A 27,130-nucleotide genomic window follows, 5' to 3' on the forward strand; every position below is an offset into this window, starting at 1 on the left:
TATTTATGCTGTACCAGAACCGCACCACATATTAAGATGTAACTTACACTCCAATATATCTTCCTCAATAACTTCATTGTAACAGTTTGTTGCATGGTTAATAAGATAAAACTCAAAATTATCATATTAGCCCTTAGACTTTAATTTCTGTTGAAATAAAATATTGTCCAAAGATGACATACAGGGTGTTAATGTGCGCGATTAACAACGCTTTGGAGGCAAATGTACTCATAGAAACAGTAAACATTTCTTAGGAATCGCTAATTTTCAGAGTTAGAGGCTGCCGAAATTGTAGGAAAATGAACTTCAGAGGTGGATATCTTCAAAACTACTAGCTATTGAGCAGAGGCGGCATGTTAACATCTTACATTTGTAATCTGCACTATCCAAAAATGCATGATTCAGAATATTTTAGTGGTGGTGCAAAGTATCCTCCAACAAGAAGTGAGGGATTCCCGAATATTCCGTTAGGATATGTGGGTCCTATTCATGACGTATGCAACGGTATCCCTGCAAGTAACAAAAATTCGGTAACAGAACATCAACATTTTGATGAGAATCAAGATGGCGAAGGGTTTTTAGTGTGGGTTGTAACGATTCATGAGAAATGAAATCGAACTTGCCAAATTGACATGCTTGAGAGCTAATTATCATGAGTGGTTTTCGAGGGAATTTATGATGATTATCATCATTATAAGTATTCTGCCATTATTGGCAGGTCATTTGATGCAACTGACAAGGTTCCATGTTCGATCTTCAGCTAACCTCTTTATTTTCACGTACGATTTTTCTGTTTTGATATCGTCCATCAATTATAATCTCCTTCGCCCTCTCCCTGTCTTTCCTGCCACTGTACTCTCTAACACGTCCATCATGATACAGTTCTTTCTTAGCCAATGTCCCAACCAGTTTCTCTATCTCTTCTCAATAATATCTAAAAGTGTTCTTTTCTCCCCACCATTTCTAACATTCGTTTTTCAATCGACCCAACTAATTCTCTCCATTCTTCTCCACACTCACATTTTGAAGCTTCAAGTCGTTTTTTCATAATTTCTGCCCAATGTTCATGTTTCTGTCTCATACAGTACAATACCGCATACGAAGCATTTTATGAGTCTTTTAGAGAATTGAGGAAAATTAATTTTTATTGGCGCTAATATACTGACAATAGTAACAGTTATTTCCCGGGTGTAACAGGCTTTAAATTTATTTCTTTACTGTAATAATATGTAAAATATACAGTGTAAGTTAGGAGATTGTATCTATTTATTGCTTTTTATTTTCTCCTAAGAATGGCATACAAATTTCTATTCGTGACTTAAATTATTCTTACAATGACTTAGCTGCTCCACTAACTCCTGAACGGACAGTTCTCAATAGCAGACACCATAATACGGACGCACAAATAAAATTTGTACTGGCAAAAATATATGTATTATTAAAGGAGAGAACCCCCTTTTCACGGACGTTATCAGATACAACATAGACGAATCTAAAGAATGGAGAGCGAAGACTATTTTGCCCTTCCGCCCCGTACCAGCATAAGGCACCAGTGCTGCAAAAAGTTAGTGAGAGAGAGAGAGAGAGACAGACAGACAGAAAACTTTCAATAATCTTCCAGGAATTCGTCGTGGTACTGCCCGTCCTCAGATACGGACACAGAGAGTGCACTTCTCCCTTACCCCTTAACATTTTAGCAACTTCCTCATAACGAACAGGTATTCTAAGTTTGAACTGAAGTTAGCAACGAAGCTACTTTATACAATGTGAAAATAAATTTGCGATATTGTTCAGTAGAAAGTACGGAAAATTTCAGACAAAACTAGTGTCCGCAAGATACACATTTTAGACAATTGTTATAGACTTTTCTCCAAGAGATTGATTTCATAATTTTATAATAATAATAATAATAATAATAATAATAATAATAATAATAATAATAATAATAATAATAATAATAATAATAATAATAATACAGTAAAACCTGTCTTTAGCGGAATCAAACGGGACTCGAAAACAATTCCGTTAAAGATAGGTTTCCAGTTAACGCAAGTAAACCTATGCAAAAAAAGTGCTTGCATATAATGGACATACTGAGATAAAATAAGATGCTGTATGTACCTTAGCCAATTTACAAGATTTATTTCTACTACCCATTAATACACGCAGAACTTACATGAGCAGAAAAAATACTGTACGTACACAACTTAATTTTTCCAACAGTCAAGGAAGGTTTTCTGTACGTATCGTTGCTTATCTGCTCAACTTTCCTCAGAGACTTTGCCTTAGAAACTATACTAACATGTAAGTGTATCAGTATAATTTTGAAGTAGGGCAAATGTTGCAGTTCCTTTTAAACTTTTGACTGATTCTTGATAAGTCTTTAGCCTACATTCTTCTTCCAACTCAATGCCTTATTTCTTTCTTCTTCCATCTCCTCTTCTCCTTTCAGACTTTCCGTATAATTCTCAACTAAATCATGTATATCCGTCGTGTCTGCTTCGGTTTGCACATCACTGTCTGTTTTGCTAAAAATATATCTGACCTCTCAAGGATGTCTAAAATCTTTCTAAATGTTGAAATGGGAACTTAAAAATTTCCATTAAGAGGCTTATTCTGATTTACGTAGTCCGCATAATACAGTTTCGTTTAATAAAGGGTCCGTTGAAGACAGATTTTACTGTAATAATAATGTTCCATCATCTTATTGTGCTACACCTGCCTTTTGTAAAGCCTAGGAATGAGAGAATGACATGTATTTCAAAAGAAAACCACACATGAAACTACTAATTTCCCATTACCAATTTTACACTGTCCGTCCATATAATCACATCTTCCAGCGATACCCTTTGTTTATTTACAGAGGGTATTAACCCTTCATTCCCCATTGATTTGAGCACTGCGTGCAGTACTTGGTATTAGCCTATATTTACAAACTAATGTAGGCCTATTTACTGTTTATATTAGATACAATCGAAGAGGGGCACGGTGGTTCAGTGGTAGAGTCTGCACGGGTTCGGACCGAGCCCGCGGACCGGGCTCGGGCCTACAAGGTATATATCACTTCGGGCCCGGGCCGTAAATTTTTAGATATACAACCATATTTCTCGGGCCTTTTCGGACCTAACTTTGTAAATATATTGTACAACGATATACATTGCACCGTTCTTTCTGGAGAACTTTTAAAGCACAACTGCAAAATCAAACTTCTAATTGCTGTCAATAAAAATACATTTTTGCGCTAATTATTAAGTTTCTGTAATTCGGGCTTATTTCGGGCTCATTTGATTTTCACACGAGCTCGGGCCTAGATGATAAAACATATTTCGGACTCAGGTCGGGCCTCACATTGTAAATTCACGGGCCGGGCCGGGCCCAGGCTAAAAATTTCAGCCCGTACTGACCTCTACTCAGTGGTAGAGCGCTTACGTCTGTGCATGAGGTGCCCGGTTTGATCACCAACCAAGTAAGTTTGTGGTGGACAACATAGTGTTCATGGTTTTCTCAGGGTACTCCCGTTTTCTCTCATATTAACTAAACGGCGTGACAAACATCTTGGCATTTGAAGGCGGCGCTCCAAGTTCCCTTTAAATACTGCTAGCAAATGAGAGGACAGAGGTATTGCCACGTTTATTTTGCACACATCCACGTCTATCTCCAGTCACCTGGTCGCGCTGTAGTTTGTCTGCTTACCCATAGCCACACCCCTTCACCACTTAGCAACGTCGCGCCAGAGCTTGCGTTTTATTCGTTTAGCTGAAATGCCAAGACTTTTGTCACAGGCCTTAATTCTTCAATCATAATTCATTTGCCTTAATCATTGTTTCTCTCAGCTTAAAAGGCATAATGATGGGACGTTAAACTGAAAAATTTCATGTCATTTCATTAGATACAATTACCACCTCAGCTGTTAGCAATCTAAATTTATGCAACCTCTCTGTAGCGGACACTTCTCTCTTATGGAAATAAAAATATCTCGTAAGTCTCCATTATTGAGAGGTTGTACTGTAGTTTGTAATATGTTGATAGTGGTACTAACGTTATAAATATTTGAAACCATGACGTCATTGTCATGTCAACTCCAGATGGAATTCCCACACTTTGAGACAAGAAGTGTTCACATTGGATGTCAATGTCACACAAACTAGAATATTTTGCTTTTGTTCTCATCATTAATAAAACAAATATTTTTGAAAGCGAGTCAAATATAAAGAAGTATATTTATTTTCATGAAATGAAGTTCCGGTTTTAGAAGTTAACAGCGCCTAGTGGTCAAACAAACATCCACTTGAGTGTCACTTTCTCATTCATGCAGAGAGAGTAAAAAGAGGAATCCCCATTGAGATACAACGCATGAACATAGGAAGAACAGAGTACTCGCTTATCCGAGCCAAAGAAGCGTGAAAATCCGTGTAAATGCGAAGCGTGATTCTGTCAATACACCCAACTAATCGACCCGTCATGATTTTACGTTACATAAGGGTACTTACACTTCCATTATGTTGTCACTTGGATGTGTGCTCCCAATGTTAAGTTCAGCTCGGCAGAGAACTGTGAAAATTGTATGAGTATACACAGAGAGAGTGGGTGTTTTATACGTTTATACGTGTGCAGTATATAAGTATATCGACAACGCAAAATGGGGGAAATAGCTCGTGTTATGAAAGGGACAGATTTGTCAACAAAGTCAAGTGATTAGATCTGGATATATTAGCAAATACTACCCGATATTGGTTAGGGTTGGAAAGTGAGAAAGAATACATGCATGAGATGGATATTAGATATATTTATACTTAAACGTGTACACATTTGCAGACAAAGAGGGTGTTCTAGTCCAGTAATTGTTTATTTAGGCTGTAGCTTAGCCCTGCTTTTAGCTACTCTCAGCTAGTCTCAAACTTTTAGCTACAAAGGCGTTATCTTTCACTTTATTATTATTATTATTATTATTATTATTATTATTATTATTATTATTATTATTATTATTATTATTATTATTATTATTATTATTATTATACAGAAATTTTAATTGTCCCTGATTTTTAACTTCTTAGAGCATTCCCTACCGGCTAACTCTGATTTATCAGCCTGCTAGTTTGTGCACGTTTCACTGCAATTGCATTTCTATTCTAATTTTCCATTTTATAAATTTAAAAAAAAGAAGTAATAATAATGACTAATTGGAACAACTGAAAGCAAAAAAATAATAATAATGAGTCGAAAATATGAAAATCCCCCCCCCCCTTAAATTCGTACTCACATCAGTATCACGATTGTCCTCATTTTTGAATATTATAATTTTTATGTTTCGTTTTTTTTTAATAAAAGTCGTCTATTTCTCTTTCTCTCTTTTTGATATTATGGTTGGAGTTCTCCACCCCGGTCACTGGGTTCCATTGTACAGAGCAGAATCCTTAATCGTGTGATTCTTCGTGATTCTGAACGTGACCGACTCACTTTCACTGTCCGTCGAAAAAACACCCTCCACACCCAATCGTCCGCTGCTATTGTCTGTGGTTCATGCACGGGCTTTGAGAGTGAAGCATTCGGAATTCCTAAGCATTTTTAAAATTCCCCTCCTCTCTCTCTGTCTTTCTTTTACCCACCCTCCATCTCTTCCACAAACACACATACACGCACATTCACACATAACCATATACACGTATTCAATACGAACAAATTTAATATATTGTGGAAGAATACAATTTACTTTTAGTGTTTTTTTCTTTTTTAAAAATAATTTCTGATTTGTTGCTTTTTCAATTTCGAGCGACAATTGAAGAGAGTAGAAATCGTAGTAATTGTAAGGTAAAAGAGAGAGAGAAAAGAAGAAAAACAAATGAGTTTTGTTTCACAATGTGAAACTATGGTAGACTTTCAAACTATGAAAATTCAATACTCAAACTTGAAGTAGTACATCTAATATAAATAAAATAAAGAGTTTGTTTGTCTGTCTGTGTCTGACCTGGGGACCAGACAAGTGGACCGAGAGTTAGAAAATTTGGGTCACGGATAGGCCAACCTTGGTCCAGGCCCCAGACCAAGACGAAGCGTTTGTTTTTTCAAATTTCGAACCAGGAATTCTCAGGGGGGGGGGCATTTTTACCGGGACATGTAAAAGTAATAGAAAATGACCGATATTAGTGTCGAACTCGAAGTTTTCGCGATTGCTGAGATCAATGGTGAAACTCCGATCGCATTAACTTCCAAATTCACCCCATTCCGCTCCGGGCTGGGGATCTCCGGGAGGGAGGAAACCGAGACAGTGTCAAGCCCATAGTTTTCTCAATTGCCAAAATGAATGGTGATACTCCCACAGCCATTGACTTCCAAATACAGCCCCCATGCGAAGAATGGGTATTTCAGCTAGTATATTAATAAGATTAAAGATGGAACCTGTTCCTCGAACGCTGAATACATATCAGGTAGCCACTACTTCCTATGCATTACTGTTTTTATTCTATGGTGATAAAGATTGAAACCGGAAATAGTTAATTTGAAGCACTTTCGTTTTGAATAGACGGTTAAGGCAGCTGGAACGTAGTCTTGGGAAGCTGAATCGACTGCAAAAATCTTCACCTCGGTATCTCTTAAGGTTTTTGTTCTATGGAAATCAGTATTAAACCCGCAAGTAATGGTAAATTTCAACAACATCCAGTTTTCGATGTTGCAGATTGTGATAGTATGTTTCCTTGACACCCTAAATCGATTGCAGAAAACCGCTTGTAGCTACATATTGTCATTTTTTATTCTATGGCGATATATGTTGAAACCGGAAATAGTTTATCTGAATCACTTTCGATTTAAATAGATTAGTGGAGAAGGCACAACCTACTCTTCAGAATCTGAATCAATTGCAAAAACCGTTTTTTGCTCTTTGAAAATCAATATGAAGTAGTAGTAAATTTTAACCACTTCCGGTTTTGGTAAAGGTTTTGCATTGTCATGAACGTTACTTTGAGACGCTGAATCGTTTTCAAAAAGGTGCTTCTCTCTATCTGTTACTGTTTTCGTTTCATGGCGATAAAAGTTAAAGCTGGCAATAATTAACTTGAACCACTACTGGTTTGAATAGAAGGTTAATGGTTGTTGGAAAGCTGAATCAGTTGCAGAAAACTGTATCTCAATATCTCTTACCGTTCTTGGTCTGTGGAAATCAGTGTTAAAACTGGAATTAATATTAAATCTGAACCACTTTTGTTTTTGGTAAAGTGTACGTTGCCTTGAGACCCTAAATCGTTTGCGAAACATGTGTGAAAGAAGCCATAGATAGAGATGCGCACGAGACGAGTCGAGACAGGATTTTCCTGACAAAATTTGAGTTGAGACACGGCTCTTCCAATAGAGAAATATGCATTTTTCGAGACGAGACATCACTTTTACAGCACATTTTCGAGACGAGATAGCCACAAATTTTGTCTCGTGCGCATCCCTAGCCATAGACCAAATAGGCGAACAGTATTCTACTACAGAAGAAATCAAGGCCTTGTAATTAATAACTTTAAACTGTTGAACACGTATTGATTTGCAGCTTTATTGATAAGATTGGAAGCTACTTATATTAGAGTTAATTCAAACATGAGTAACGTAATACAGTCTTTTTTAATGTTTGTATGTGTTTCTTTCTTCGCTCTTCTATTCTTTCATCCTTGTAAAATACCGATAAGAATTTCTTTTAAACATTCGACATCTAGTCAGAAGAAAAGAATTTTTTTTTATCCAATGCAAAAACCTGTTTTTTATTTCCTCTTTCCTTTTAGGACAAGCAAAACGTTTTCTAGTCTTAGCTATCAAAAGCTTCGTTTAGGTCAATGATCGCCAATTACAACACCATTTGTCGTTCGCGACATGTCCTTTCTTGAAAGACCACACAATAAAATTCTTTTTGGACTTATTATTCTCTACCTTGTAGTCACAAGAGCAAGTTCAAAGCGGGGGAGTAGCCCACAATTAACCTTGTAAAAGTGTTTTTTTTTTTTGTTTATTTGGGTTTACTTTTGTAAGTGTAGTAGTACAGAAATTGACATGTTTAGTAGCATGATAGGTAGCTATTAAGAGATTAAAGAAAGTTAGGAAATGTTTTGTTAAAGACTTTGTTGTTTTGTTTTAAAATGGGGATCCCGCTCTGAAGACCTTGATTTGCGTCAATGGCCCATCGTAAGGGCCAATAACTTGATAAAAGTTCAAATTCCTATAGTGGTAAAGGTCAAATTCCTTGAGAATGATGAAAAATTCTAAGCTTATGAAGACATTTGCACTATTACCTTTTTTAAAAAATAATAAGTAATTGGGATAGGTGGTGAACTGAACTCAGAGACTCCCGGCGTGCAAATATTCGGCCGAGCAGAGCCAAGTAGAGCTTGTCCCTGACCGAATAGTGATCTTTCTTGGGCTGTTTCCCCCACAAATTTCGTTCAAATCCGGCCAGAAATTACCAATAAACAAATTACCATATGTAAGCCAAGCCGAGCCTATCCCTGGCCGAATTCAAGAACAAAATGCAACGATCTTTATTCCTTAGACTATGGCCTACTTGCTCATCATTATTTCGTTCAGGTCCGTCAGTAGCTACCGAGAAATAAAACACCAAATACAAACCGAGTATGTGTATCCTACATGATACACGTAACCCTGAATCCCAGCTTGCGCTAACTGAGCTTTGTGGTGGACAAACACCGGGTGAGTGGGTTTTCTCGGGGTTCTCCCGTTTCCTCTCACTTTCTTCATTGCACTATTTCATTCCTTTCTCATCATCACCGTCTCCTTTAGCCTAGCCGGCATAAACGTGGAACGTAAAACTTAAAGATTTACACGTAACCCTGATTGTGAGAAATGTAGCTATTATTACTCAGTTCTTGCATACATGATAAAACATATCAGTTAATTTTATATTACTTTTTTTTTAAGGTTAACTTTCCACGATTACGATCCGAGGCTGTAAGGAAGACGGTGATGATGGTGATGATAATGAACAAACTGGTGGAATGAAGAAAGTGGGAGAAACCCCGAGAAAGCATATGTATACAGTTTTTGTCCAACCACAAAGCCTATGCTACGCGGACTGGTGTGAAAGATAATATATTATCAACAATGTGGCTAGTGTTATTCACAAGATGAAATATACCGGTAAGGCTTTGTCGTCTCGTCTCGTAAATGTTGTAGAAGTCTCGATTAAAAAAAATATATCGTCTTGTTTTGTAAGTTTATGTATTTACATCCTGATTTTTTTCTCTTAATTCATCTAGAAGTTAGAAGAATCCTTCCGCGTCATGAGAGGTTTATGAAGGTTGTGGTATAACAACATTTAAACATCTTTTTATTTTAGTATTTTTAGTAATGACTTGCGCATCTTTAATCGTTGATAAATGCTTTTCATTCAGAACTTTTATACTGTGAATCGTGCAACACTAAAACAGTGTTTCAGATCTAAAACTTGGGCGAATTCAAGGATGTTATAAAATAGAGGATCTGCTCATATGTATCTTCATCCTATTAAATCAATGAAGCCAAAAAAAAAACAACCGAGCATCGACACGTCTGATTAGCTACTCTCCGTTTCCGCCATCTTCTGATTGGATACTTTCGTTCCCGAAATGATTGTTGGCTCAAAACATTGCGATCTTATTGGGCAGAGTGGGCAGAGTAGGGGTCGCGAAAGTGTGACGTATGGCTTCAAGATTTTGTTGTAAGTGCAGATCCTCTATTTTATAAGATTCTTGGGTGAATCAGTGTTGCCTCGTCTCGAACTTAAAAATACGGTTCTCGTCTCCTAGGTACCACTGCAACTAATGGAATACCAACACATTTGCAATGATTAGATATAGTTTCACTCAAAAGTTGTAATTACTAACGTTAAATGTAACGTTAATATCTTCAATAAAAAAAAAACAATTGGCTAGCTTATTAAGAATAAATTTAATAACGCATTTTGTTTCCTTTTTATTTACAGAACACTAAGGAAAGGATATTCTAGACGACAGAAGAATATCTGGAAGGTAAGATACTATTTACAATTGGATCTTCTAATATATATATATATATATATATATATATATATATATATATATATATATATATATATATATATATATATATATATATATATATATTCCGCAAGAATACCGCAGAAACTTTAGTCATATTAGAGAATTTCAATTTTGAACCCAGCCGTTGATTTCTTAATTTTCAGCTGCAATTAGACACAAAATAAACAAACAAACAAACAAACAACAACAATAAAAACTTATATAAAAGGTCAAATTGAAATGCAATGGGATACGACGTACTGACCCAGGGACGCACCCACGGAAGGGGAAGTCATCGGGCCCTGACCACTCCCCCTGAAACCTTACTAGCTCAACTGCATTTGATTACTTTCTCAATAAAACTATGCTTGTTTAACAGGATAATGATTATGTAGAATGAAAATTTTGATCTTCCACTTCATCTGTACTCTTTCTTTTATTAAACAATCTAGTTCTACTATTTTTTTTTTTCGAAAATATAGGTCGAAGTACTTTACAATTACTTATCGTCTTTGCGGCTGCAGAATAATACCTGTTCAATACTAAACGAGGTGACAAACATCTTGGCATTTGAAGGCGGCGCTCCAAGTTTCCTTTAAATGCTGCTAGCAAATGAGAGGCCAGCGGTATTGTCACGTTTATTTTGTACACATCCACGTCTATCCTTTGCCACCTGATCGCGCTGTAGTTCGTCTGTTTAGCCATAACCACATCTCTTAGCATTCGGCAACATCGCGTCAGAGCTTGCGTTTTATTCGTTTAGCTGAAATGCCAAGATGTTTGTCACAGGCTTTAGATAGACGTAGTGGCTTATAGTATTGCCCCTTCTTCATCCACTCATTCTGTAAGCATCATCACAATTTATTTTACTGAAAACTGACACTCTGGATTTTCCATTCCATTAAAAAAAAAAAAAAAAAAAAAGTTGTTATTTTTCAATTATAATGAGATTCAATATGATAATACTTCACACGTGTACTGAGCACGTTAAAGAGCAAGTGAAGGAGCACTTGCACACCAAGCTTGGTCAACATTTGATGGATTCTGTGTACTGCATACCATACACACTGTTTAGGTCCAAATCATTGTTCCCCCCAGGCACGTAGCTAAGAGGACGTCTGGAACCCCCTTCAAAACCAGAAATTAAAAATAATAAAGAAGGACGAAACGAAAAGAACCAAGAAAAAGAAGAATCAGTGTTAAAAATAAAAAGATATAGCAAGCGTTTGGCTCTCTTTTTCATGAGTTATAACTTTTTGTCATTGCTTCTCTGCAGTATCAAACATGTTATTTCAGAAACAGTTTTCTACTGCTCCTTTAACTTGTCATTTATAACAGATAGTAGTTAACGGAATAATGAAAACAAAAATGTTATGTGGAAAGAAATTACGTTACCATATAATTCAACAGAGAAAGGAACTCTGATATTGTAAAATATTTTACAAGACATTATTGCATATGTACTTTTTATAATAGTTGAGGTCATAATGAAAGGAAAATTGTTATATTTGAATGAACAGAGGAAGAAACGTTTATATTGTAAAATCTCTTTCAATGCCTTTTTTATATTCTTTTACTCGAGATTTTTTCACAGTTTGTTATTAAAATACTTACTAACATATCCTCATTTTATTGTCCTAACAAACCAATATATGTTGCCATAAAATAGTTTAGATTGATCGAGCCCCTGCTGTGATAACCACAGTAATTCATGTCACTCCCCCATTACGAAATCCTGGCTTCGTGTCTGCCTCCTCAAGTCAATCTTAAGAACCAAACCTCAGCTTTCCTGACCAATAGTTCAGGAACCAAAGATCTATGAGAGTAAAATAGGTAATTCACATAGATATGTACTGACCAAGTTAGGTATTACCTCCATGCCAAATTTTATCAACATCGGATAAGTTTTGTAGATGGCGTACGATATATATATATATATATATATATATATATATATATTTCGATATCTGTATCTCCTCAATATATATACAGGGTGGTAAGAAACTATTTGAATAAACTTCGAGAGCTGATTCCCGACACCGAAACCAGCAAAAATAAGTCCTCTGGATCTTTGGTCAGGGAGGGATAGTTTCGGCGATATAAGGTTCCGAAAGCGTGGGAAGATAAACTTTAGAGGGCTGTAATTCAAAAGCAACGCAACGTAGAGAGTGCGGTTTAGAACATGACACTCAAAATCATACCTGTTCGATTGAAAAATGTATGTTTCAAACCTCCGCAAGTTGTCTGCGATGGATTCCTTAAAGGAACGTTGAGATTACTTGTCAGGTTAAAGGGAATCCCTATATTCCTTTGAAGAATCTTCACACACAACTTGCGGAGGTTTGACACATACATTTTTCAATCGAGCAAGTATGATTTTGAGTATCATGTTCTAAACCGCACTCTCTACATTGCGTTGTTTTTGAGTTAGTCCTCTGAAGTTCATCTTCCCACGCTTTCGGAACCTTATATCGCCGGAACTATCCATCACTGACCAAAGTTCCAGAGGACTTTTTTGCTGGTTTCGGTGTGGGAAATCCCCGGAGTTTGTTCAAATAATTTCTTGCCACCCTGTATATATATATATATCGAAAGAGAGAGAGATGGTCGAAAATTAGGCAAACTTCTCTCTTTTTCTATGTTGGGTGGAATATATTTTTTCAGTAACTTTTCTTTTTTAATATATACACTCAAAGATATTCTCACAGCTTGATAAATCAGCCTGCAATGCATAGCGTCAGAACATGACACTTGTATCACGAGATAAGGTGGAGTTCAAAGTTCAAAGGACAACTTACACGATAGACTTTCACGATAAAGTTGCAACTTTCATCAAAATTTATTTCGTTGAAAAGGGATATTCTGGAGTCTTTCATTTCATTTAAAAAAAAAAAAAAAAAAGTAAATATTTCAATAGAAGTATTCTCCTTTATTATACAGTAGTCTTCAGTTAGTTCGTCATCCAACATTTCGGAATGCCCGATGGTCTGACATATTGGAGTTTTTTTTTTTTTTTCAATTTATTGTAGTCCTACAACACTATGATAATTCTGTACCAGTCTGCATAATTTTTAAATAGTAGAATTAAAATTAAGCGTTGGTTGTATTTGTGTTGAAATAATTATAGTTTTGTTCATAGTAAATAATATTTTCTGCCAAACATCGCGCTATACATATATTCAATGTACGACTTAGCGTTTAGTGACACCGGGAGCCACTTCCCGATAATAAAGCATTTTGGGTAATCCAGCATGTACCAAGTCCCGAACGTGTCGGATTATCGGAAGTCTATTGTAACCAGTGACGGATCTAGAAAGTAAAAACTGGAGGAGTTAGGCAGAACCCAGACTATGAGCGTACTATAAACTTTCATAAAATATATAAATAACAGCTTAATTTATTTTTGTCACTGAAAAAACTGGAGGGGCCTAGGCATCCCGGCCCCGGACTAGGTTCGCCACTGACTGTAATCAGTTTCAAAAGTTAACAAGTAAATAGTTCTCATCGATAATTACATTTAACAAATGTTGGCACTTATCAAGTGCTCAAAACTTCATAATTTACGAAATAAGCAGACTAGTTTGGTACTTCAGTTTTTAGAATGATGTGACAGTAGGTGGCAACAGGTTTTCTTTCAGAAATTTTGATCGGGGGTGAGGGGGTAAAACAATAATGATAGAGGTTGCACTAAGACACTATTTGCTAATGAACGTGCATCGCGGCTTTTGAGGGAAGTCACATAGGTCAAAATTTAAATTTTATCGCTACGAGTGAAAGGAACAAAGCTAACTTAGTATATAATCTCTTGTATACGACGGAGAACTCGAAAATAACTGGACTCGTACTCTTGTGCCTCGTGTACTTGTAGTTGCGTGCATAGGACGCTGTGAGAGGATCATCCTGAGTCAGTAATGCCAAGTGGCGTCAACCGACAATCAGGCCCGAACTGGGCAGGGCAAGATGGCAGGGATTCCTGCCGGGACCCTCTCTAAATATTTATTTATTTATTGAACAAATTCCCAGATGCAGGATAACTTGGCATTTTACACAGGGAAATGTTAACATACAGGGAAAAAAAATCCACAAACCGAAAAAAAGAAAGAAAGAAAACAGTATCAACTAACTAACTAACTAACTCTATGGCCTAAGGAACCCGGAGGTTCAATGCCGCGTTCACAAAAGCTCTCCACTGACTTCTATCCTTAGCTAAGTGCATCCAGTTTCTACTTTGTATTCCAATCTCTGCGAGATCCATCTTAATATTGTCCTCTCATCTGCGCCTAGGTCTTCCTAATGGTCGTTTTCCTATGGGTCTTCCAGTCAAGACTTTGAAAGCGTTTCTACTTTCTTCCATTCTAGCTACATGACCTGCCCATCTAAGCCTCCTAGACTTGACTACCCTAACAATGTTGGGTAAACCGTATAAATAATGTAGTTCCTCGTTATGAAGTTTCCCCCATTCCCGTTCCTGTTGGGTCCGAATATTCGTCTCAGGATCTTGTTCTCAAATACTTTCAATATATGTATCAAACAGTATCAACAAATAGTGCAAAAGTAACGAAAACTCATTTAGTTGCTCTTTCAAACACCGGGTATCTCGAAAAAAAAAGTCCATATCAGTTGTTAAATGATTATAACAGTTCGGTATTTTTAAAAAGGAGACCTGTATTATACAATTCTGTTTGGGGCCTATAGTACGGAAAATATAACGTCGTTGGCTTCCTGCGAAAAGTTGTAGTGACGTTTATGAGGAGTGACCAGCTTGGTTATTCGTGGCTCGCTGAGCGAAGTAGACGGTTGGTGGTGATTGGCTATCGTCTTACCACACCCCCAGTGACGAGCAGGTCCAAGCGCGGGAAGCCAACGACGTTATACCTTCTGGACTATAGTAAGAAAATATTTCAACAATATGAAGAATGGAGCCCCAGCATCGTATTGTCTGAATGTGTATTGGGGCCACATGAATGCCGAAATGAGACTGACTTTTATAAAGTCATGTTGGAGCCCTCTGTTAGTCATTTGACAAGTTATTGTAACACCATAAAGAAACAGAACAGGTCGATAAGTGAAAATGGCATCTTTCTAGAACCTATGGCTCCCAAGAACTCTGTCGAAAGGATTGCCCACACACATATAAACTTTTCTTGGCTACAAACATATAAACCTAGCATTTTAATATATAGATTCTTAGAATACACTCTAAATTACATATGTTCTAAGGGGGAAACTAACTTTTGGTTCACCCTGTATATGGAAGTGTTAATTCGAGCTTGGTGATAGTTAATAACAAAGAGGAGTCTTTTTTATTCTTCTTCCAACCAATGAATTGGGGAAACTCTTTCAAAACTTTTATTACTCTAACCGTCTAACGAAAACAAGCTAATAAAAAAAATATATAGCACGTTATTTTATGCAATATATAGTATGTAAGAACAAATTGTATATTAATGATTCTGGTATTTTCTTTTACTAGAATGAATTATCTTCATAAGAGATAACATTTAAACAGAAACAAATATGGTAGGGTAGAGACATCTCATAATTCAGTTATGCATATAGAGAAATTCTCTGGGGAAGATTCTCCACTTCTTCCTTTTCTTCTTCTTCTTCTGTTTTTGCTTTCGTTGCTTGTATTCTGTGTTAAAGATATTCCGTGTTGTTAAAAATGACAGGATCTGTCCTCTTTCTGTAAGCTTCCCCTTTTGTTTTCTTTTTCGTGTATGATATTGTTTTTTTTCCCACCTACCATAATTTGATAAATGGTTGTAACGTGTTACAAGGTATTATTCCTTTTTATATATATATACTCCCTGTTATTTTTTTTAAACAAAAGAGCGTGGGAGATGTTTTTGTTTTTGTTCAGTTTTATTGTTCTATGAATGTCTAAAATTAAACCCAAGATCCTAGCAACAGGGTTGGTGATATTTTCGTCTCTTTTTTCTATATTTTTTTACTGATAACAAAAAGAAAAGAAATATACAGGAAAAAAGCATAAAATGAAGAAGGGACGATATTTAACTTGACTTATCGACTCACATATTTCGCACGTCGCCCATGCGTTTCTTGCGTGTCACAACTCAGAGAACAGCTCAAATATACGTCACCGTTCTTGTCTTCTCTCTTATCCCATTTCCTTTCTTCTTCTTCTTCTTTTGGTGTTATTCTGTAAACTCCATTTTCTGTCTCTCTCTTTCTCCATCCACCTCTTCGTCTCTTATAGCCTTTGCGTTAAGTTGCGAAGTTGGCGATTTCTGAACGAGCACGCAATCACGCATTATAAAGACAAAAACAAAAATGAGTTCGGTAACAGGTTCATGTTGTGATAAATCTATATGACACGAATGGAAAAACAAGAAGAAAAAAGTTACAAAAAAGTATGTGAATTGAAGAAGAAAATAAGGGAGGATTTAGTGGATGTCATAGAGTAACATTTCTAAAGAAGCTTTACGTACATAGTGTTTTCAAATAACGTAAATCTTTTAAATCATTATGAAATCGACAAGCTATCTACCAGAACATTTTTATCCGGATATGAGAGGGCCAAATCAATATGAGGAGTGAGCATTAGGACAGTATTTTGAAAAAAATGAAATTAAATTTTTAAGTTTTACATTATGCTGGCTAGGCTAAAGGAGACGGCGATGACGAGAAATGAATGAAATTGGAGGAATGAAGAAAATGGGTGGAAACGCGAGAGCCCCGAGAAAGGGCCACGCACATCTTGTTTGTCCACCATAAAGCTCACTTGACGCGAGCTGGGATCGAACCAAGGACCCCTTGCACCAGAGGTGAGCTCTACCACTGAGGCGCTGCGGCCCCTAGGACCCTATTTTGGTATATGGTATATGCATATGTGTTAAAGAACGTGCCGTGGTCAAGAGAGACATGTAATTTTAGTTAAACTTATTTCAGCTTTGGGTATTCCTAAGGGGGCTAGCCCCCCTTAAAGTATCTGGAACTTACACTGCTGCGCTGACCAAGACAATGATACGGTACTTAATAGATTTCTTGTTTTGTCTTTGTAATTTGTAATAATTATTCAAAACATTAAGCTAATTGAAGCGTGTATAGCGAGCTTCTACACAGCAAAATGATTATGTTAAAACAATCCACTTTCAACACAGATCAGTAGTCACAGCATGACTACCATCTTAGGGTATTATTTTAACACCAAGCTGTCGGTGTCACGATTAACACAAGGCTGGTGTTACCAGTTTGGTACAGAGACCATGTTTAACAGTGTGAAAAAGATATTGTGTATCAGATAAATACATCTATACTGTAGTTTTAAGTGTGCACATTGCTTTCCAAAAATATCTAATAACCAGCATTGAGAATCAGTACTGTATTAGTTTCTATTTTTCACTTCCTTGATATATATATATATATATATATATATATATATATATATATATATATATATATATATATATATATATATATATAAAAGAACCCATGATAACTTACGTAAAAAATATTCCATTTTAATAGAAACCAAATAAAATCTATTTATAGTTTAATGTCCCACGTTTCTGCTCTTTAGGTTAAAGAAGATGAATAATTTATGAAAGTAAACAATTGTGAAGTAATTAGTAGGATGATAATGTTGGAGAAAACAGGAGAATCCCGAGAAAACCCACGGATACAATGTTGACAAATTCACATGCCCTGGGATTGAATCAAGGACCCTATGCACCCGAGATGAGCGCTTTACAGCCGAGTCACTGTGTAATCCATTGTAACACGTGGCTATATTACCTAGGTTGTTCAAGGAGATACTGAAAAGTTCCTGACTTTGCCAAGTAAAACAAGTGTCAGAGGCCCGAGATTATGTATTTATTCAACGTACTCCCCATTGAGATCAATGTAGTTTTAACAGCATTATTGAAGCTTTTCTAGCACATGCAAAAGAAAAAAAAATATTTTGATTGTCCCTCTAACCAGCTCTTAGCAGCCTGTGTGATGTCGGAAATGTCCTCGAAATAGTGCCCCATCAGGTATGTTTTCAGATTCGGAAATAGAAAACAGTCAGAAGGGAACAGATCTGGGGAGTAATGTGAGTGGTGGACCAATTGGAATCCCAGGGTGGCCAATTTGGCAGTTCAATGTTGGACTTGTGTACGTGTGCATTATCGTGAGACATCATGATCACTTTTGTGAGTTTTTCATGGCGTCTCCTCTTAATTGCCTCTTTTAGCTGATCTGGAAGATTAACATAATGCTCTCCGATGATAGAGGCGCATTCGGTAGGTAGTCCACCATTATAATGCCATCTTTGACTCAGAGAACTGACACCAGTACTTTTTGGGCCAATTTCTGGGCACATAACTTATTGGGGTGAGGGGGGCACTATGGCGCGATTCCTTTGAGCGTTCCTTGGTTTTGGGATCATAAATATGGAGCTAGGTTTCATCTTCTGTCATTAGTCGAGCCAACATGTCATTTGTATTTTCAAAATGGGCCAATCTTCGACCTTCCTTCTTTTGATCCGTACTCAGAAGTTTCGACACCCACTTCGTTAGAAGCTTGCGTATGTTTAGGACTGTGGTAATAATATAACCAACTCGCTCCCTGGAGACGTCCAGTGTATGAGTAGTCTTTTTGGTGGATATTCGACGGTTCTCAAAATCAGCGCATGGAGGAGCCCCGCAGCGTTACTGGTCTGTTAAGAGGCCTCATCCCGGCGAAATTAAAATACCGCTAATTTTACAATAATTATGTGATATCTTCAAATAGATAAAAGTTAATTGAAATGTTGAACAAGAGCGCTCTAGACAATATTATTTTACATGAGATACCGTTATCACGACTCACTTATCTGCTTTCGATTTCCAGCCATTTAGAAAATCGGCATTTATTTTCGCGTTCCTAAACGGTTGAAAACGGAAAGCCTCAGGATAACTTGTGATAACGGTATCTCATGTAAAATGATATTGTCTAGGGCGCTCTTGTTCCATATTTCGATTATCTTTTATCTATTTGAAGATATCACATAATTACTGTAAAATTAGCGGTATTTTAATTTTGCCGGAATGAGGCCTCTTAAGGTTGACGGGCGTCCGCTGCGGGGCTCTTCTTCCCCCGTGAAATGGTCAGTCCTAAAACGTCAGTCCTAAACAGTTCTTCCGCAGTGTTTGGTACTTCTCCATATGAATTTCCTTTGCAGATTTTTCCTGGAGCCATAATAACTTCATAACGGTCCTTAGCTTCGACGACGTGAAACTTCCTTATGCCTCTTCCATCTCACTTTCTACCTGCAATGACAGATGTTGTATGTACAATTAGGATTCCATTGATTTTAACACAGTTACATATTAAGATATGAGGGTTTCATATGCCAACAATTTTATTTGTCTATTTCAATTTAAAGGGAATAAAGCAAGGTACTTTCTAGCTCCCCCCCTGTAATTGTTGGCTCGTCTCATTGAAATAGCAAAAATAGAGTTACGTTCTTTCCTTGAAGGGGCGTCCCTTTCTCGATATCCCACTGAATTAAGCCCTTCACCCATTTAATGAAATTATCTACCAGTACCATGCGAACGATATCGGAGCTACCGGTGTGAAGACGATTTTATCCTTGCTATTTAATCCTCCAGCTTAGAAATAATTAGAGTGATTTTGTGTGAGAATAGCTTTTTGAGGAAAAAACGAAAAGTAAAAGATTTTTAAAGTTAGGAACGTTAGTTCACGATAAGGTATAATGCTTGTCAGAAGCGTGAAATATGCCAAACACTATCTAATATTTCAAAATATTCATGCATTTTATAAACTTACGCACGATTAGCGATATAGGACTACTAAATTATTACCGTAACTTGCATTTAAAGGTTATTGTAAATAACAACCAGTGCTTCTCTTCGTCAAATGCTTTCAAGTGGAAAGTTTTTCTTGTTATAAGCAAAACCGTCTGACAGTGAAATTTATAAAAATCACTGCTCCTTTCATCCAGAGTACATGCACTGCCATCTGGTGACATGACTTCGCAACTACTTTCAATGTTTGTCGTGAATTCAATAGATCTCTTTTCTCTCTCTCTCTCTCTTTCTCTCTTGAACTTTTTTAACGTTTTGAAGGATTTATTTGGGTAAAGTATCTGAAGCATTAAGTGGAAACTTGAAAACGTCTAGGGACATGACGTTGTGGTGAGTGTGCTTTTGTAGATAATGTCAATTGTCAAGTTAGGTGGCTTCTTTGGTTACACATTCAACGATGGAGAACACGGATGGAAGGTGTCAATGTGTAAAAACAAGATTCAGTGAAGATAGTTCGTACTTCCTTGGTTAGTAGCAATTCACAAAAAAAAGTGCAATCGATTATGGCTATAATAATAATAACCCTATTACAGTGACGGCGATAACGGTCCAGCAAATAGTACGATGCGAAATGAAATGAAATGATAAATGTCAGATTAAGTCCCACGTTCATGCATGTTTAGCTAAGGAAGACGGATGATTAAGAGTCTTCATCCCGGCGAAATTAAAAATACCGCTAATTTTACAGTAATTATGTGATATCTTCAAATAGATAAAAGATAATTGAAATATGGAACAAGAGCGCCCTAGACAATATTAATTTGCGTGACGTACCGTTATCTCAAGTCACCTAGTGGCTTTCCGTTTTCAGCTGTTTAGAAACGCGAAAATAAATGCCGATTTTCAAAATAGCTCGAAATCGAAAGCAGATAAGTGAGTCGTGATAACGGTTTCTTATGTAAAATAATATTGTCTAGGGCGCTCTTGTTCCACATTTCGATTATCTTTTATCTATTTGAAGATATCACATAATTACTGTAAAATTAGCGGTATTTTAATTTCGCTGGGATGAAGACTCTTAGGGCAAATGAGTGATGATGAAAGAGCTGGTGGAATGAGAATGTGTAAGGAAACAGGGGAGTACTCCGAGAAGACCCACAGGCACGATGTTTCCACTACAAACTTACTTAGGTGGTGATTGAACCAAGGATCCCCACGCACCAGAAGTAAGCACCCTGCCAAGAAACCATTGCCTCCCAGTCAGGCCCGTATTTAGGTAAATACTATTCTGTGCTCGAGCACAGGGCTGCAGAATTTTGGGGGCGGCAAAATTTTGATTTTTTTAAAAAAAAGATCAACAATAAAGTAATATTTAAAACTTGAGTCTCTCGGAAGCGCAAGAAAATATGTTAATGTGTGTAGGTCGCTCTAATCACAATAGTTACCAGTTAGCTAGCTTATCTAATTATTTTTAAAAAGTCATCCTCTCCCCCCCCCTCAAGGAGGTGAGGATGAACTTGAACATCATGAAAACTGATATAATTAAACTCAGCAACCTCGAAAACTATGAATTCAACACTAATATCTCTCGTTTTCCATTACTTTTAAAATCTCGCCCCCCTCCCTGTGGAGTAGAATATGACCTTCAAGTTGAATTGGATTGAAACTGTCACTATTCATCTCAGTGACGCCAAAAACTGTAAATTCTAATATTGGTTGTTTTCGGGGAGGGGGCGGAAAATTATTTAGAGCACAGGGACGCACAATATATAAATACGGACCTGCTCCCAGTACGGTGCGAAAGAATCCTCAAGTGATTGTTTTCGCACATACGGAACTTATATTTCCCTATAATTATAATTATTATAGAATTTTAAGCTTCCTCGCTAAACTTAGTGGCGGATCTAGACGGGGCCGTGGCCCTAGGCTCCTGCCATTTTTTTGAGAGGCAAAAGGGATTTAATTTATTATTTGAATGTTTTTGAAACTTTATAGTAAGCTCATCATATACCTAGCGTAGTCTGGGTTGTGGCTGCCCCCCCCCCCTTCGAGTTGTCACCTTCTAGATCCGCCACTGAGCTCAACTCCACTTTTGAGTTTTAGTGAATGACTTAAAGGAAATGAAAAGTATCAATAAAATGATGAGACGCTGATGCTATACAAACGAGAAACGAGCAACAGACTATTTGATATTAGGCTGGTGCGAATGAAATGTTCATTTTGATGTCTGGTAAAGAAAACAGGTTGGGGTAGCCATACAGTTAGGATGCGGTGTATTATTGAACAGTGGCGTATGAATGTCCACCGTGGACGCCGATAAAAATCAGGTATCCGAACAGCTGTATATTGTACAAATATACGGAATCCATATGTTTACTACGGAAATCTGTACGGAATATATGTTATCCATATGATACATACGTACTACTTTTTCCCACTTAGATGTTAATCATTCCGCTGCAGGATATCTGATATATAATAGTTCTCCGTTCATTATATACGTATGTGCAGTGGCAGATCCAAGGGGATTGCTATAGAGGCTATAGGCCCCCCCCTTGACGCTCAGGTATACACTGGATAAAATGGGCTTCAATTCTGCTTTACACTGGATAAAACGGCAAAATATGGTTTAGCCCCTCCCTTGAACACATCCTGGATCCGCCACTGCGTATGTGTGTTCTATATACGTCAGCTATATCAGTGGTGCCCACCTCCCTCATGTCCATGACGCACCCCCCTCAATTGTCTCTATCCGTAGGTATTTTGCCATGAAAAAAAAACTTTTCGATTACTTTTTACACTCCCTTAAACATATTTATATAGATTTTTTATCCCCCCAAATATTTCAATGACGCAGTTTGCGTCATAGCCACCCTTTGTGGGCACCCCTGGCTATATGTTATATACATCCACTGTATGTGAGTCCCTTACCGCATATATATAGTTCTTTCTTTCATACGGAAATTACGTATAGATGTTACTCTTGTACGGAAAGTACTATAAAACATACGTTTTCAATTATATTTGCTTGCAGGATGTTGCATGTAGTCGTCCAAGAACTACAGGATTTACGCATGTAACCTACGTTCTCACGTACGTTTTTTTCTCTGTGGAGAACATACAATTTAGTAATTTTTCTGTACACATTCAAAACTTTAACATTCGGCACAATAAGGCGTAAAAATACATTAACAGTGCATTTGGGCCTAAGAATGGTGAATGAACGCATTATTTTGCTATTGGTTTCTCAAATTTCGTTCTAGTGACATAACGTTTCAAAAATTGATACCCGTGGGCACTCACCACGGATGAGTTCCTCGAAATAGTGTTCCTGGTATTTTAGACCAGTTAGGCATTCATCATACCACTATCGTTCGGTGGCTCCATATTAAGACATTCCTCATTTTGAGGTTTAAAAATAATAATATAGAAGTACACAGTTAACGGATCAACTCTAAGTTTCTAGAACAATATAGCAGAGTGAAAACATTTTTAAATAGAACTAACAACACGTTTGTAGGTAACGCGGACGAATTTAGAAAAGTGAAAACAAAAACAATTCCAGTTCCGTGAAATGAAAGTATTATAAAAACCGTAGACAATTCAGTCTAGGTGTGCAGAAGAATCTATCAACCTCCTAGTTACCACTCTTGCTTCGTAGAAAAGTGACATTGGGAAGGAGTAGTTCTGTTACTGATGGCAATGGACGTAAAGACACTGTAAGTACGCTCGCATAGAGCTCTGTTAGTGACTCTGGTGAAAAATACACATAGACAGTCCTGACATGTAAGACGAGAATGTGAACCCTTCAATTATCTTGTAAATATCATTCATTTAATAAGCTCTTTTGGTAATGGTTTATCTTATATGCACTTTGTTATATATTGTTGTAATAAATTAGTTTTCTTCATGTAATGCCTATAAAAGTGAATTTCTAACTCTATACTACCTGCCCTATGGCATGTCAATCAATCAAACATATTATTTTTTAAAGATTTGTTAATATCATTGCAGACGAGTTAGGCAGACACCATACCACTGTCGTTTTGGAGGCTCCATGCCATTGCAGACGAGTTAGGCATACACCATACCACTGTCGTTCGTTGGCTCCATGTCATTGCAGACGAGTTAGGCATACACCATACCACTGTCGTTTCGGTGGCTCCATGCCATTGCAGACGAGTTAGGCATACACTATACAACTGTCGTTCGGTGGCTCCATGCAGTCAACAAAGTGAAAAGGTTTGACTCATGGGTGCCGTCTGAGTTCACACTTGCCAACACAAATAACCATCTGCAGGTATGCAGCTCTCTGAATATATGGAATTACCACGAAGGTTTCCTATATCGGATTGCCACTTCCTATTAAAATGGATCGTGTATAACAATCTTAAATAATCACAGAACTACGGTAGGATCGGGATAAACATCCAGAACAATTTTTTAAACCATCTCTTCATCTACAGAAGGTGTTTGTTACTGGTATGATGGTGTACGATGGGAGTGATCCATCATGTGTCTCTCTTAGGTGACGTGAAATTATCAACGCATATCGTTTTAGTGCTAAATTCCATGAAATGCACCGCAAACTTCTTGTACGCAAACATCCAGCATTGGTGTCCTCATGTTGCACTGACTGTCCACATATCGCGCAAAGGACTCTCAATGAATTTGGAGTATGAAACGCTTCTTCACCCCATCGTATTCCCCCAATATCTTTTTAACTGACTATCATTTTTCTACCTCGATTATTTCTTTGAAAGATATATCTTTTTCCTGATGACTGGGCGGTGCAATGTGCGGTTAAGGATTTCTTTGCATCGCAGACTTCAGACTACTTTCACTGCGGAATACAATCGTTGGCTGCTGAGCTGTGGCAAAAATATGTGGTTGCAGATGGGGATTATTTTTAAAAAACAGGCATTGTAGTCTTTTTTTTTTTTTTGCCTTTGAAAATGATCTGAGTGGACATTTCATTTGCACCAAACTAACACTATTTTCTCACAGTAATAGATACTTAGCAACAATGGAGCTGTAGGAATTCACTGTCAGTTTTAGGGAGGCTTTAGGGATTAGATTATTGACTTTACCTGGCGTAGTAGTGATACGTGTGAGGGTATCAGCCCTTAGCAAGTTACAGATAATTTAAGATTAATGAAGATGAATAATTATAAAACAAAGTGATGAAATGAAAATAGGGAGGAAACGGAAAACACCCGAGAAAATCCATGGACACAATATTGTCCACCACAAACTTACATGATCTGGTGTCGAATCAGGGACCCTTCACGTCAGAGGTGAGCGCTCCACCACTTAGCCACCATGGGCCCATTTTACCCATGGGATATTATGATAATTTTAGCCATGGAAAATTTGTGGGCCTTCATCTACCCATATCAAGTTTTGGGAGAGGTGCATATACATCTTAAGGTACGGTGCTATTTCCTTTGTATTTTGGGAGAGAGACAGGACATGTATACCTGAGTCACCCTGAATGTGGGTATGGAGAAAAGTGATAAACAGGCAGGAGTTGACGTAACTACTATTACGTGGACCTGCGAGCTAAAAGTGGAATCTGAAACATATGAGCTTCCACAAGAATCGAACTCAATCCCTCACATTGAAAGAAATAATGCTAACCATATAGCTATACAGAGGCCAAACATGGAAATAAATTATTCTTTATTGATAAATGGATTAGTGTTTTAAAACATCTGGGTGAACTTTGCCATTCCCGTTCCAGCTGGTGTTCTTATACGCAGACACCAGAAATTACACTCAATTAATTTTAATAGAATGGGCACAAACTACCCTAATTATAAGCTAAATCGACTCTACTCTGCTATTTTTTCTTATACTATTCTACTCTAACATACCCTAATCTACTATACCCTCGTGTTCGTGGGTTTTCTCGGGGTACTCACATTTCTTCCGATAATCTCATTCTTCCAATTCTTCCATTATCATTCACTTTCCTTAATTACTGTCTCCCTTAGCCTAAAGGGCATAAGCCTGGGACGTATTTTTATTTCATTTCATTTTCTACTATATACTTTTGATAAAGTCCTACTTATCGATGCGCAGCTAGAGCGTGTATTATAAACCTTACTCAAAAACCTCCTCCCGAAAAAAAAAAAAAAAAAGTCTACTGACACAATCGAAAGAGGATGTCATTAATGGCTGTGTGAAATCCGGTATAGCAAAAGTACTTAATTAACATGCCCGTTTTGATGATATTCGCTCAATAACCGAGACACGACGTAGTGCAAACAATGGCCTTTCGTGAATACACAAAGAAGCTGAATATCAATAATGGGTTATATTTATTCATCCACACAGTTCTAGGAATAAGGCTTCATTCTCGATTCCCAGAAATTATAATTAAAATTAAAATAAAAAAAAAAAATCTCGTAATCTGAGTCATCGATACTCTTTATTACACACTTCCATGTAACAATCCGTCTATTGATTCCGAACTCTTTTTTTCTTTTTCTTTTTTCTTTCTTCTGATGTTACTTAATATCAATAATAGATGGCTGGGATGTTCCTTTGATGTTGCAGGAAAGGAAAACTTGGTTGTGATCACGAGAAAATAACAGCGTTCTATGCAATTAAGTCATAAAAGAATTAAATAGCCTTTCGTGTTATAAAGATTCCGACAAGCACAGTGCATAATTCTAGAGTATAGAGACGATCATAAAGGTGTATTTAAAGGTACGTAGGTACTTCTAATAAAATCAAATTTAGAGCTCATTTTGTGAATAGATTTAATTTCAATATATAGGGTTATTCAAAAAGCGCGCCGGTTTTGTTACATCAAATTATGAACTTTTTTTTTTAAATACACTACACTAACAAAATTCATAAACATGTTCATCACACATTTCGATTTCAGGTATGGTGAATGACGTCGGGCATGTGACTTCCTCTATGCCCAATTCTTGGGAACGGCGAGAAACCGATCTCATTGGACTAACCGCCACACTGTCACGAACCACCGCAATGTTTTGCTCAGAACGATCACTACGACAACGCCCCTTTAATGTTGAACCCGTTTCGATGAACTTTTTCATAAATCTTTGAACTGTTGATTCATTGGGGTGCCTCATTTCGCCCTAGAGCCGCGCGAAGTCGCCTGACAGTTGCTGCTTGACTTTCTCCGTTCTGATAAAAAGTTTTCACAATTAATACACGTTCCGTTATAATAAACTGCTCAGTGACTAGGCACAGTCTGAAGAAATGCGAGAAATTCAGACTAAAGCGACAATAGGAATGTTTGAGGGTAGAGCAACAATACAAAACAATGTCGGCAACTGAGAAACAAAAATTTGCCAGATGATCCAAAACTAGTGC

The 27,130-nt window shown here is 37.1% G+C and overlaps 1 protein-coding gene across 2 annotated transcripts in view; it reads left to right on the forward strand.

Annotated features, from left to right (window-relative positions):
• The window catches only part of LOC145670388 (uncharacterized), a 382,033-nt gene that overhangs the window by 158,051 nt on the left and 196,852 nt on the right, over nucleotides 1–27,130 (forward strand). For both annotated transcript variants that reach the window (XM_081739007.1, XM_081739008.1), the window contains exon 2: nucleotides 9,950–9,995. The gene's annotated coding sequence lies outside the window, so the exon portion shown is untranslated. The remainder of the gene's footprint in view (nucleotides 1–9,949; nucleotides 9,996–27,130) is intronic.

Source organism: Thermobia domestica, chromosome 14 (genome assembly GCF_964235325.1).
Source record: "Thermobia domestica chromosome 14, izTheDome1.hap1.1, whole genome shotgun sequence".
NCBI lineage: Eukaryota > Metazoa > Arthropoda > Insecta > Zygentoma > Lepismatidae > Thermobia > Thermobia domestica.